At 41.6% G+C, this 12435-nt stretch overlaps 1 protein-coding gene across 1 annotated transcript in view; it reads right to left on the bottom strand.

Annotated features, from left to right (window-relative positions):
* The window catches only part of LOC126279537 (UDP-glycosyltransferase UGT5-like), a 107155-nt gene that overhangs the window by 15144 nt on the left and 79576 nt on the right, over nt 1-12435 (bottom strand). The window lies entirely within an intron of this gene.

Below are 12435 nucleotides of genomic sequence, written 5' to 3'. Positions count from 1 at the left end.
CGTGGCTGCAATCGGACACATGGATAGTCGTCACTCGAGTTTGTATTAGCAAGGGCGAACCATTCAAAGCGCCGAGCTAGCGGAACAGTACCGACCGAAAGGTACAAATGAGAGAAATTTGTCGTAGAGGCAGACAAAAATGTAGGGTCCCCAGTGTTGAGGTGAACAATATCTGCTTGGTGGAAGACGTCTAGCAATAGTGAGCCACGTGGACAAGGATGTGGAGATCCCCAAAGCGGGTGGTGGGCATTGTAGTCCCCAACCAGCAAATAGGGGGAGGGGGGGGGGGGGGTGGAAGCTGACCAAGAAGATGAAGGAGATCAGCTTGTGCCATTGATATGGACGATGGAATGTATACAGTACAAAGAGAGGTGTATCCAGAAAGGGAAAGACAAACAGCGACTGCTTGGAAGGAAGTGTTTACGGGGATTGGGTGATTAATGGAGAGTATTATGGAGAAGAACCATGAGTCCTCCATGTGCTGGAGTGCCTTCAACAGAGGAGATCAAATCGGACTGACTGAAAATGGGGGAAGACAAAGTGGTCGTGGGGAGACAGCTTTGTTTCCTGAAGACAGATGATGACCGGCGAGTAGGATTGTAGAGGATCGTCAATTCATCCCGATTGGCTCGAATGCCGCGGATATTCCGATGGATAATGGACATAGGAAGAATGTGACCAAGGTTGCCGTCAGCTCAACGACTGCTCAGAGCTTGCGATCGACAGCGTGGAACGGCACTCAGCCGAAGGCAGAAAATCCTGATCCATATGTTGTTCAGGAGCAGCTCCTGCCACCAGCGATCAGGCGGTTGATCGGCCGCCAGCAGCGCGCCTCGGCGACACAGAAGACGGCCGAGGGTGTTTACCGCCAGGTGGATCTGTAGATGAGACACGCCGTGGCGGAGAAGAAGAGGAACTGGGTTTCTTATTAGCCTTCTTGGAAACATTATGTTTAGATGAAGGAAGAGCCGATGGTTGTGAAGATGGGGTACGTAAAATATCTTCACGAGTATGGTCTTTTTTGGAAGTCCGGGTGTCCGACTTTTGGGATCGAGATTTAGCAGAACCCAATGAAGGGTGAGCCATAGATTGAGCAGGCAAAAGTGGGGAGGCAGAACGGGCGATCTTTGTGCTGGCCGATCTGACAACTGTGGCACTAAAGGTGAGATCACAAGTCTGCGTGGCCACCTCCTTTGTTGGCCGAGGAGAGGCAAGGACAGTGCTGTATTTTCCTGTCTGAGGCACAGTGGGCTTTCGACTTGCGAATAATTTTCGATCAGCAAAGGTCGACACCTTTTCCTTCACTCTGATTTCCTGAACGAGCTTTTCGTCTTTAAAAATGGGGCAATCTCGAGATGAAGCTGCGTGGTCAGCCATACAGTTGATGCAATGAGGGGATGGAGGTGGACAAGCACCCTCATGAGCATCCTTGCCACACGTAACACATTTGGCCAGGTTGGAACAGGACTGGCTGGTATGACTGAACCGCTAGCACCGATAGCAACGCATAGGGCTTGGGACGTAGGGGTGAACAGAAATTATCTCATAGCCTGCTTTTATTTTCTATGGGAGTTGAACTCTTGTCAAATGTCAAGAAGACAGTACAGGTTGGAACGATGTTCATATCAATCCTTTTCATAACTCTATGAACAGCCGTTACGCCCTGGTCAGACAGGTAGTGTTGAATTTCCTCGTCAGACAATCTGTCGAGGGAGCATGTATAAACGACTCCACGTGAGGAATTTAAAGTGCAGTGTGCTTCCACCCGAACAGGGAAGGTGTGGAGCAGTGAAGTGCACAGCAATTTTTGTGCCTGGAGGGCACTTACTGTTTCTAACAACAAGGTGCCATTCCGTAATCTGGAACAAGACTTTACAGGACTTGCAATTGCATCGACACCTTTCTGAATAATGAAAGGATTGACCGTGGAGAAGTCGTGACCTTCGTCAGACCGAGAAACAACAAGGAACTGTGGCAACGATTGAAGAACTGTCTGTGGCTGAGACTGGAGGGACCAATCGGCACTTTCGGAAGGTATCACCCCTCCCTGGGCCTGGCCATTACCAGGGGGTACCGTACGTGTCCTGCCTGTTTACCTGGGGCGGGGAATTACGCGTTACCCCGTCACTGGCTATGCACGAAAATGCATAGGTCAGCCTTCAGACACGCACAGGGAGGAAGAAACAGAAAGGGAAAAACAAAGAACGGGAAAGGAAAGAAGAGAGGTCTCAAACGCCACAGCGGAGGAAAGGGTAAAGAGAAGAGGTAAGAAAAAGAGAAAGACGAAGGATGAAGACATGCAAGCAGAGGCGAAGAATGCGTTACATTTACGAGCGTCCGTCTCTGGACGTAGGCACAAACCATACTCCCAGAGGGGGAGAAAGGGAAGGAAAGAGCCAGAGGTGAGGGGAGGGGGGGCGAAGATGGGGGATATGGAAGGATGCGGAAAAGGAAGGTATGCAACCCGGAAAGGAAGGAGGGCCACATTAGCTCGGGGTCCCGTGCTCGCTACGCACGTATCCACAAAAAGAGTTGTGGACCCCCTGGGGGGAAGATGAGTAGTGGCTAGTGTGCTAAATGGCTATTGTTGCTGGAGTCCCAAGATATAATGAAACAGTTTGGAAGTATATGAATAAACAAAGTACTAAAGTGTTTGTGCTTATATTGTGAAAAATAGCCAATTGCAGTGTAATGAACAGTGTTGCAATGGAACTGCTGCATGTGAAGAATTACTTCCACCTTTCTCAAGACTGGTATGTGGTATGACTGTATTTATCTGACCAGTATTTATTCCTCCCCACACTGACCAGAATCATTATGATAGACAACAGCAGTGTCCATGATACACTGCAAAAAATGCTTTAACCAATTTACTGACACCAGCACAGCACAGAAATGTGCATCATATCAATACCACATCTGGTTAACCCATTTCACAGCACACACACACATAATTGCCCTAGAACACCTAACAGAAACAGAGGCCATATTTGAAGAAATGGTCCAAGCTGGGATAATTCATTATTTTGACAGCCCATGGTCTTCACCTTCTTACCCCATTCTCAAGAAATGTGCCTAATGGCACCCCTGTGGTGTTTTTCATGCTTTAAATGCCAGGAAAGTCCTAGATAGTTACCCTACACCACACATTCCAGATTTAAGGTGTGCAGTAGCTGGTCCAAAAGTTTTAAGTATCATACACTGCCACAAAGTGTACAACCAAATAACTGCAGTGCCTTGTGACATCCTGGAGACTGGTAATTACACCCTTTGGTGTACCCTAGCAGTTCAGACACAAAGAGTGTGTCTATTAGTTTATGATGGATGTGTGCACCATATAAAAGGAGCAAAAAAGATTGTGGCTCATTACTTTTTGTGCAAATACCATACACTACAAAGAACTCACCACTGCTCAGACTGCAATCCATAACAACAGCATTTACTGGCTGACCCTTCACAGGACTGACGTGCCTGAATCCTACTGTCAGGAACCAAGTTAATGTGATGGTGATATGTCTCTTGGTGGAAGCCAAGGCCCTTAGATTAGATTAGATTCAGTTTTCGTTCCATAGGCCCAAAAAATGAGACGATTCTCGTGGCTGTGGAACTTGGCAGAAAGTATAACATAAAAACATCAAACATTTGAATATAATACTTACTACCCTGATCATTGTCAGGAGATTGTCGAAACAGATGAATACAATGCGGTAAACTGGAACAGCTAATATTTACAGAATTAACACACTGTCAGAATGAAACATTGTTATGCACTATTAATAAATTTATCATACATAAAATAACTAATCTTGACTGTTGTGACCGAGTGCTGTGAAAACTGAAATCTAAAAGACATTTTTATTCAAGCTGGCTTAACAGTCCCTGATAAGATATTCATCTGTAGGGTAGAAAGAGTTGCCTATCGAAAAGACTTTCAAACTCTTTTTAAACAATGTTTATCTGAAACTAATTTTTTAATGGTTGCTGGCAATTAATTGAAAATGTGTGTTCCTGAATAGCGGACCTCTTTTGGACCAATGTAAGTGATTTTAGGTCTTTATGTAGATTTTTCTTATTCCTAGTACTGACACTATGTATTGAGCTATTGGTTGGAAATAGAAGTCTTACTTGCAAAAAATTTCATTAAGGACTAAATATACTGAGAAGCAGTGGTTAGTTTACCAAGTTCCTTGAACAGATTTCTTAATAATGGTCTGGAATTTACACAACATTGATTCTTATTACACACTTTTGCTCCCTAAAAACTTTTGCTCAGTTTGATGAGTTGATCACATATGACATAAAAGAATGAAACTAAGCAAAATATACAAGTTTTTTATATTTATATCTCCAACATCTGAAATCATTCTCACTGCAAATACAGACTTGTTTAGGTGCTTGAGCAATTCTGTGGTACACCCTGAATTTATTTGTTGTTGTTGTGGTCTTCAGTCCTGAAACTGGTTTGATGCAGCTCTCCATGCTACTCTATACTGTGCAAGCTGCTTCATCTCCCAGAACCCACTGCAACCCACATCCTTCTGAATCTGCTTAGTGTAGTCATCTCTTGGTCTCCCTCTATGATTTTTACCCTCCACGCTGCCCTCCAATACTAAATTGGTGATCCATTGATGCCTCAGAACATGTCCTACTAACCGATTCCTTCTTCTGGTCAAGTTGTGCCACAAACTTCTCTTCTCCCCAATTCTATTCAATACTTCCTCATTAGTTATGTGATCTACCCATCTAATCTTAAGCATTCTTCTGTAGCACCACATTTCGAAAGCTTCTATTCTCTTCTTGTCCAAACTAGTTATCGTCCATGTTTCACTTCCATACATGGCTACACTCCATACAATTACTTTCAGAAATGACTTCCTGACACTTAAATCTATACTCGATGTTGACAAATTTCTCTTCTTCAGAAACGCTTCCCTTGCCATTGCCAGTCTACATTTTATATCCTCTCTACTTCGACCATCATCAGTTACTTTGCTCCCCAAATAGCAAAATTCCTTTGCTACTTTAAATGTCTCATTTCCTAATCTAATTACCTCAGCATCACCTGACTTCATTTGACTACATTCCATTATCCTCGTTTTGCTTTTGTTGATGTTCATCTTATATCCTCGTTTCAAGACACTATCCATTCCGTTCAACTGCTCTTCCAAATGCTTTGCCGTCTCTGACAGAATTACGATGTTATCGGCGAACCTCAAAGTTTTTATTTCTTCTCCATGGATTTTAATACCTACTCCAAATTTTTCTTTTGTTTCCTTTACTGCTTGCTCAATATACAGATTGAATAACATCGGGGAGAGGCTACAACCCTGTCTCACTCCTTTCCCAACCACTGCTTCCCTTTCATGTGCCTCGACTCATAACTGCGATCTGGTTTCTGTACAAATTGTAAACAGCCTTTCGCTCCCTGTATTTTACCCCTGCCACCTTCAGAATGTGAAAGAGAGTGTTCCAGTCAACATTGTCAAAAGCTTTCTCTAAGTCTACAAATGCTAGAAATATAGGTTTGCCTTTCCTTAATCTTTCTTCTAAGATAAGTCGTAAGGTCAGTATAGCCTCACGTGTTCCAATTTTTCTACAGAATCCAAACTGATCATCGACGTCAGCTTCTACTAGTTTTTCCATTCGTCTGTAAAGAATTCATGTTAGTATTTTGCTGCTGTGACTTATTGAACTGACAGTTCGGTAATTTTCACATCTGTCAACACCTGCTTTCTTTGGGATTGGAATTATTATATTCTTCTTGAAGTCTGAGGGTATTTCGCCTGTCTCATACATCTTGCTCACCAGATGGTAGAGATTTGTCAGGACTGGCTCTCCCAAGGCCGTCAGTAATTCTAATGGAATGCTGTCTACTCCCAGGGCCTTATTTCGACTCAGGTCTTTCAGCGCTCTGTCAAACTCTTCACGCACTATTGTATCTCCCATTTCATCTTCATATACATCCTCTTTCATTTCTACAATATTGTTCTCAAGTGCATTGCCCTTGTATAGACTCTCTATATACCCCTTCCACCTTTCTGCTTCCCCTTCTTTGCTTAGAACTGGGTTTCCATCTGAGCACTTGATGTTCATACAAGTGGTTCTCTTATCTCCAAAGGTCTCTTTAATTTTCCTGTAGGCACTATCTATCTTACGACTGGTGAGGTAAGCTGCTATATCCTTACATTTGTCCTCTAGCCATCCCTGCTTAGCCATTTTGCACTTCCTGTCGATCTCATTTTTGAGACATCTGTATTTCTTTTGGCCTGCTTCTTTTATTGCATTTTTATATTTTTTCCGTTCATCAATTAAATTCAATATTTCTTCTGTTACCCAAGTATTTCTAGCAGCCCTCGTCTTTTTACCTACTTTATCCTCTGCTGCCTTCACTACTTCATCCCTCAGAGCTACCCATTCTTCTTCTACTGTGTTTCTTTCCCCCATTCCTGTCAATTGTTCCCTTATGCTCTCCTTGAAACTCTGTACAACCTCTGGTTCTTTCAGCTTATCCAGATCCCATGTCCTTAAATTCTCACCTTTTTGCAGAGTATTCAGTTTTTATCTACAGGTCATAACCAATAGATTGTGGTCAGAGTCCACATCTGCCCCTAGAAATGTCTTACAGTTTAAAACCTGGTTCCTAAATCTCTGTCTTACCATTATATAATCTATCTGATACCTTTAGTATCTCCAGGCTTCTTCCATGTATACAGCCTTCTTTTATGATTCTTGAACCAAGTGTTACCTATGTGCTCTGTGCAAAATTCTACCAGGCGGCTTCCTCTTTCATTTCTTTGCCCAAGTCCATATTCACCTACTATGTTTCCTTCTCTCCCTTTTCCTACTACCGAATTCCAGTCTCCCATGACTATTAAGTTTTCATCTCCCTTCACGATCTGAATAATTTCTTTTATTTCATCATACATTTCTTCAATTTCTTCGTCATCTGCAGATCTAGTTGGCATATAAACTTGTACTACTGTAGTAGGTGTGGGCTTCGTATCTATCTTGGCCACAATAATGCGTTCACTATCGTGTTTGTAGTAGCTTACCCGCATTCCTATTTTGCTATTCATTATTAAACATACTCCTGCATTACCCCTATTTGATTTTGTGTTTATAACCCTGTAGTCACCTGACCAGAAGTCTTGTTCCTCCTGCCACCAAACTTCACTAATTCCCACTATATCTAACTTTAACGTATCCATTTCCCTTTTTAAATTTTCTAACCTACCTGCCCGATTAAGGGATCTGACATTCCACGCTCCGATCCGTAGAACGCCAGTTTTCTTCCTCCTGATAACGACATCCTCCTGAGTAGTCCCCGCCCGGAGATCCGAATGGGGGACTATTTTACCTCTGGAATATTTTACCCAAGAGGATGCCATCATCATTTAATCATAAAGTAAAGCTGCATGTCCTCGGGAAAAATTACGGCTGTAGTTTCCCCTTGCTTTCAGCCGTTCGCAGTACCATCACAGCAAGGCCGTTTTGGTTAATGTTGCAAGGCCAGATCAGTCAATCATCCAGACTGTTGCCCCTGCAACTACTGAAAAGGCTGCTGCCCCTCTTCAGGAACCACATGTTTGTCTGGCCTCTCAACAGATACCCCTCCATTGTGGTTGCACCTATGGTACGGCTATCTGTATCTTTGAGGCACGAAAAGCCTCCCCACCAACGGCAAGGTCCATGGTCCATGGTTCATGATGGCGCGGGGGGGGGGGGGGGGGGGGGGGGACGCTGAATTTATTATCGAGTTGTAATCCCAGAAATTTTAACACTGTCAACCTCTTCTATCTGCATATCTTCATATGCTGCTTCACATGCGGGAAGGAAATCTCTTACAGGTTCTGAACTGCATATAGTGGGCCTTCTCAAAGTTTAATGATAGTGAATTAGCTTCAAAGCACTTATTAATGTCAGCGGAAATTTGATTAGAAGCTATTTCTAAACCTGTACTTGACTTGCTACTTACTGCAATGTTTGTATCATCTGCAAACAAAGCAAACTTAGCATCTGGCAATGCAACAGTTGAGAGGTCATTAATGTACCCAAGAAAACCAATGGACCAAACATGGAACCCTGAGGAACACCCCATGTATTTAATTCCCAGTCACATGAAAACTGACTGCTTACTGCACAGGTATTTCACAATAACACCCTTTGCTTCCTGTTAGATAGATAAGACTCAAACCATTTTGCAGCACTGCTGGTGGCACCATAATATTCTTATTCTAATTTACTTAAGAGAATGCAGGGGTGTACCTAGGGGTTGGCAGGAGTGGCCCCTGCCAGGGGAGCAAAGAAAAGAAGGGGGGGGAGGGGGGGTGCGCAAATTCCAAAGGCTGCCGACAATGACGTGACAGAGTGCCGTGCCGCCCTCTGAAAAAATAATTCTGTGCTGCGGTCAGTCTGGTACTAGGAATTGTCGACAAATTTTTCTTCAGAATGGAGAAGAGATAGTAAAGGAAGACAGTCTGGTGACAAGAATCCTCTTCGTTTTACTGGCAGGCACTTTCCTCATTTCATTCCAAGTGACCAGTCCAAGAAACACAGACTACGATGTAGATGTGCAGTCTGCTCAAAACAGAATGTGCCATTAACTTTTTTATCAGAGCACGAGAGCACATAACCTTGCAAACCAGTTTTGACACCTTCGTCTTCCTGCGAATGCATGAAGTGTGATTGTGGTCAGATCCAGTTTACATATTTCTTGTTTAATTGGGCATGTAAACATATACTCTATATTCATGGCAAGTAAATATTATTTACTTGTTATATTAGCTTATGGCAACAGTTGCAAAATGTTACCTTAAAGTACCCAGAAAGTCATATTAGACCTATTTAATAACAATTATCACATACACCTATAAACAAGATTCGTTGTTAATATTACTGGTCTCATTAATTTTCTTGGAACAAGGGAAAATATCAGTCTTTCTTTATTGATAAGGGGGTGCAATTTTTGTTTACTGGGGGGTTCTTTAGAGGTCACCATTTTAAATTCTTGTGAGGTGCGCCACATACTTAAGACACACCACTGAGAGAATGCTGTAGTTCACAAAGTCAAAGGCTTTTCACAGGTCACAGAAAATGCCAGTAGCCTCTAATTTATTATCTGATGAATTAAGTACATTCTCACTGTAAGTGTAAATAGCTTTCTCTATATCAGAATCGTTAAGAAATCCAAACTGTGACTTGTACAATATATTATTTACAGTCAGATGCTTAAGGAGACACTTTAACACAATCCTTTCAAATATTTTTGAGAAAGCTGGCAAAAGTAAACTTGGTCAGTGGTTTGATGGTATCCCCTTCTTGTAAAGAGGCTTAACTTCAGCATATTTTAGCCAATCTGGAAGTGTTCCACTGACAAGAGTTTGATTACACAAATAACTTCAGATAGAACTCAACTTCCATGAGCACTCTTTGATTAACTTTGTTGATATGTTATCATACCCACTCGAATACTTAGGTTTTAAGGATGCTACTTCTCTGGGAGATGTGTTATTTTCATTTTATTCAAGTTATTTTTAAAGACTGATCACAGATACTCTATTGCACTGTTCACCAAACTTGATAATCCCAAGCTGTCAGTAACAGAAATGAAGTACTTGTCCACGAGGTTTGCAACACTACATGTACTTTTTACCAAAGACTTATTTTTAAAGCTATCTGTTCCTCTTCCTTTTTGGTCCCACCTGTCTGACTTCACTAAATCCCATACAGTTTTTATTTTGTTGCATGATGTAATTATCTTTTTCTCATAATAAAGCTTCTTCGATTTCTAGGTTACTTGATTCTATTTTGCTGTATACTCTGTAATTCATTACATTTCTAACAACAGAGCTGTTCCTATATAGTCTATACAGTCTCCTTTTTGTCCCACATGATATCTTTATTCCTTGTGTAATCCATGGTTTATTTTTTGACTTCTGTGTGATTTGAGTTACCTTTAGGGGAAAACAATTTTCAAAAGTGGAGGGAACTTTATTAATGAATGCTTTGTATTTTCCATTTGAGTCCTAAGTATTACAAACATCTATTCATTTCATATATATTTGAGCAGTTTCCTGAATTTCGCCATTTTCAACTTATTTATTACCCTCCTGTACTCAGATTTAATAGATTTTTTATCCTGACAAGTTTCAACATTTAACATAAGATGCTGCATGTCATGATCAGACAGCACATTTACTATTGGTTATGTGATATGACTCTTTTTCCCTAGATCTGTCTACAAATGTATGTTATCAATAGCAGTCTCAGAGCATTTACATATCCTAGTAGTAAAGTTCTCAGTGTGCCAGAAATCTGTAAAGTAACTGTCAATAGTGTTCAGACTCTGCACTAGCAACCAGCAAATATGACTATCAAGTTACTGACTGGCTGTTTTGTGTGGCTATTAATTAAAAAGATGCCAATGCATGGGCATATTCATGTAGCCAATGCCAGCAATGCAAATTTAGATAATGTGGACTTGCCAACATTAGGTCATTTCAAGGCTCTCCAGGCAGATGCACCCATGTAAGCACTGATCTCATAGGCCTGCATCCAACTATGGTTGGCTACAAAAACCTTTTCACAGTAGTGGACAGGTGTATTTGGTGGGCAGAAGCTGCAACCTCCATACATATTCCTGCTGAGACAATAACAAACACCTTCATTGCTACCTGGATAGCAGGAGTTGGTTGTCACCTCCACATTGCTACAGAACAGTGCCAGCAATTCAGATCCATTTTGTTCCAAGAATTACCCAACTTTTGCTGCATCCAGCATCATCATGTGACAATATATAGTCCCACCAGCAATGGGATGTTAGAAAGAAGGCATGAGACACTAACAATGGCTCTCTTGTGCCACTGCGCATAATGGTCAGAGGCCCTTCCCTTCATTCTTTTACACCTTTGCACAGTGTACCAGTCAGACATCAGAGAACTGTTAGCAGAAATGATGTACATGAAGCCGTTACACATTCTGGCAGACTACCTCACACCTACACCGTTACTGTCTGGAGAGTTGATGGAACAGCTCTGAGACCTGTGGCCAAGATCTGAGGGCTACCTGCTTAGCACCATAGTGAACATCCCATTTTTGTCCACAAAGATTTGGACAAATGTACTCACATCAGGCTCTGAACTGATCACATAAAATCACCACTCCGTCCACTCTACACAAACCCCTGTTCAATGCTGTGATGAGGCAATCACACCACCGAGAGCATACAAAACCACAAAGCTCTCAGTCAAGTGAGTCAAGCCAGATTCGGCCCTACCTTCACCTCTCCAAGACACCATATTGATGCTACAAGTCCAACCACTCAAACATACTGACCCCAAAGAGCTTTGCAATAGTGCCCTAACTTTCTGGGATGGGATACCAGAAAATGAAAGATTTAGTATTCACATCATAAACTTACTTCTTCGCAGGATGCAGATGTTCTGGAAGTGGAAGGCATTTGGAAGAGATATTAAGTGGTAAAGAAGCCACATGATGTGACGTTCTGAGCACCAAATGAATGTTGTTAAGAACTGTGAGCTGTTTGTTGTGTAAATTTCATGTTTTACATAGATCAAACAAATCAGTGCAGTAAAACAAGGAATAATTGTTGAAAGTGGGATTCAACTCAAAGACTGCGGTTCTAGACTTGTTTATTAGTCTCTCAACTATGCCACCAAAGTATGAAGTCACTACAATAAGCATGGCAATATTCAGGTACCTCTCACTGTTATTCTGTCCTTGACTCCACCTCATGATTTTGACTTCAAATCCATTTTCCCCATCTGAACAAACTTTCTGTGGGTTTTTGGAGGGTGCATGCTCTGTGCTGAATGACAATAAGGCACAAATATCCTAGTAACACATGCAGTTACAAGTGGCCTTTTATTTTATGAGCAGTACTGTGCACTTTGTACAGTAACTGGCACCTGTGTAACATGGTGGGCAATTCAAAATTTGGCAACTTTTACTATTTGTGCTGCCAAGTGTAAATATCTTCATTCTTCATGTTCTGTAGATCTTATCAAGAAAAAGACTTTCAGGGGTGTTGAATGAGTCAGGGCTTACATTTACATGACTACGCTTTTATTTTTCCATGAAAATAGTTACCTACATCTGTGACAACAGAGGCTACTTACAGTACATTATTACTTCTCGTACAACTTTACAATGGATCTGTCTGCTGGGCCCTAAGTAACTTTCTTTGACTAAATAGTCACTTTTTTTTCAATTTTCCACCATTATACCATCAGACCCCTCTATTTCTGTAGAGTCCAACACAGGAAAGTATGTGTCCTCTAATGTGTGCATTGACGCCAAATTCCCATTTCTGCACACTTTCAGAAGTAAAATGCAGCTTTGGCATTAAAAATGAAATTTTCAACTATGAATATGTAACATAAGCAATAAAATAAAGTTTTAGATTTTGAGGTCAAC

This window comes from Schistocerca gregaria, chromosome 1 (assembly GCF_023897955.1).
Source record: "Schistocerca gregaria isolate iqSchGreg1 chromosome 1, iqSchGreg1.2, whole genome shotgun sequence".
NCBI lineage: Eukaryota > Metazoa > Arthropoda > Insecta > Orthoptera > Acrididae > Schistocerca > Schistocerca gregaria.
This window is presented reverse-complemented; position numbering and strand designations above follow the sequence as displayed.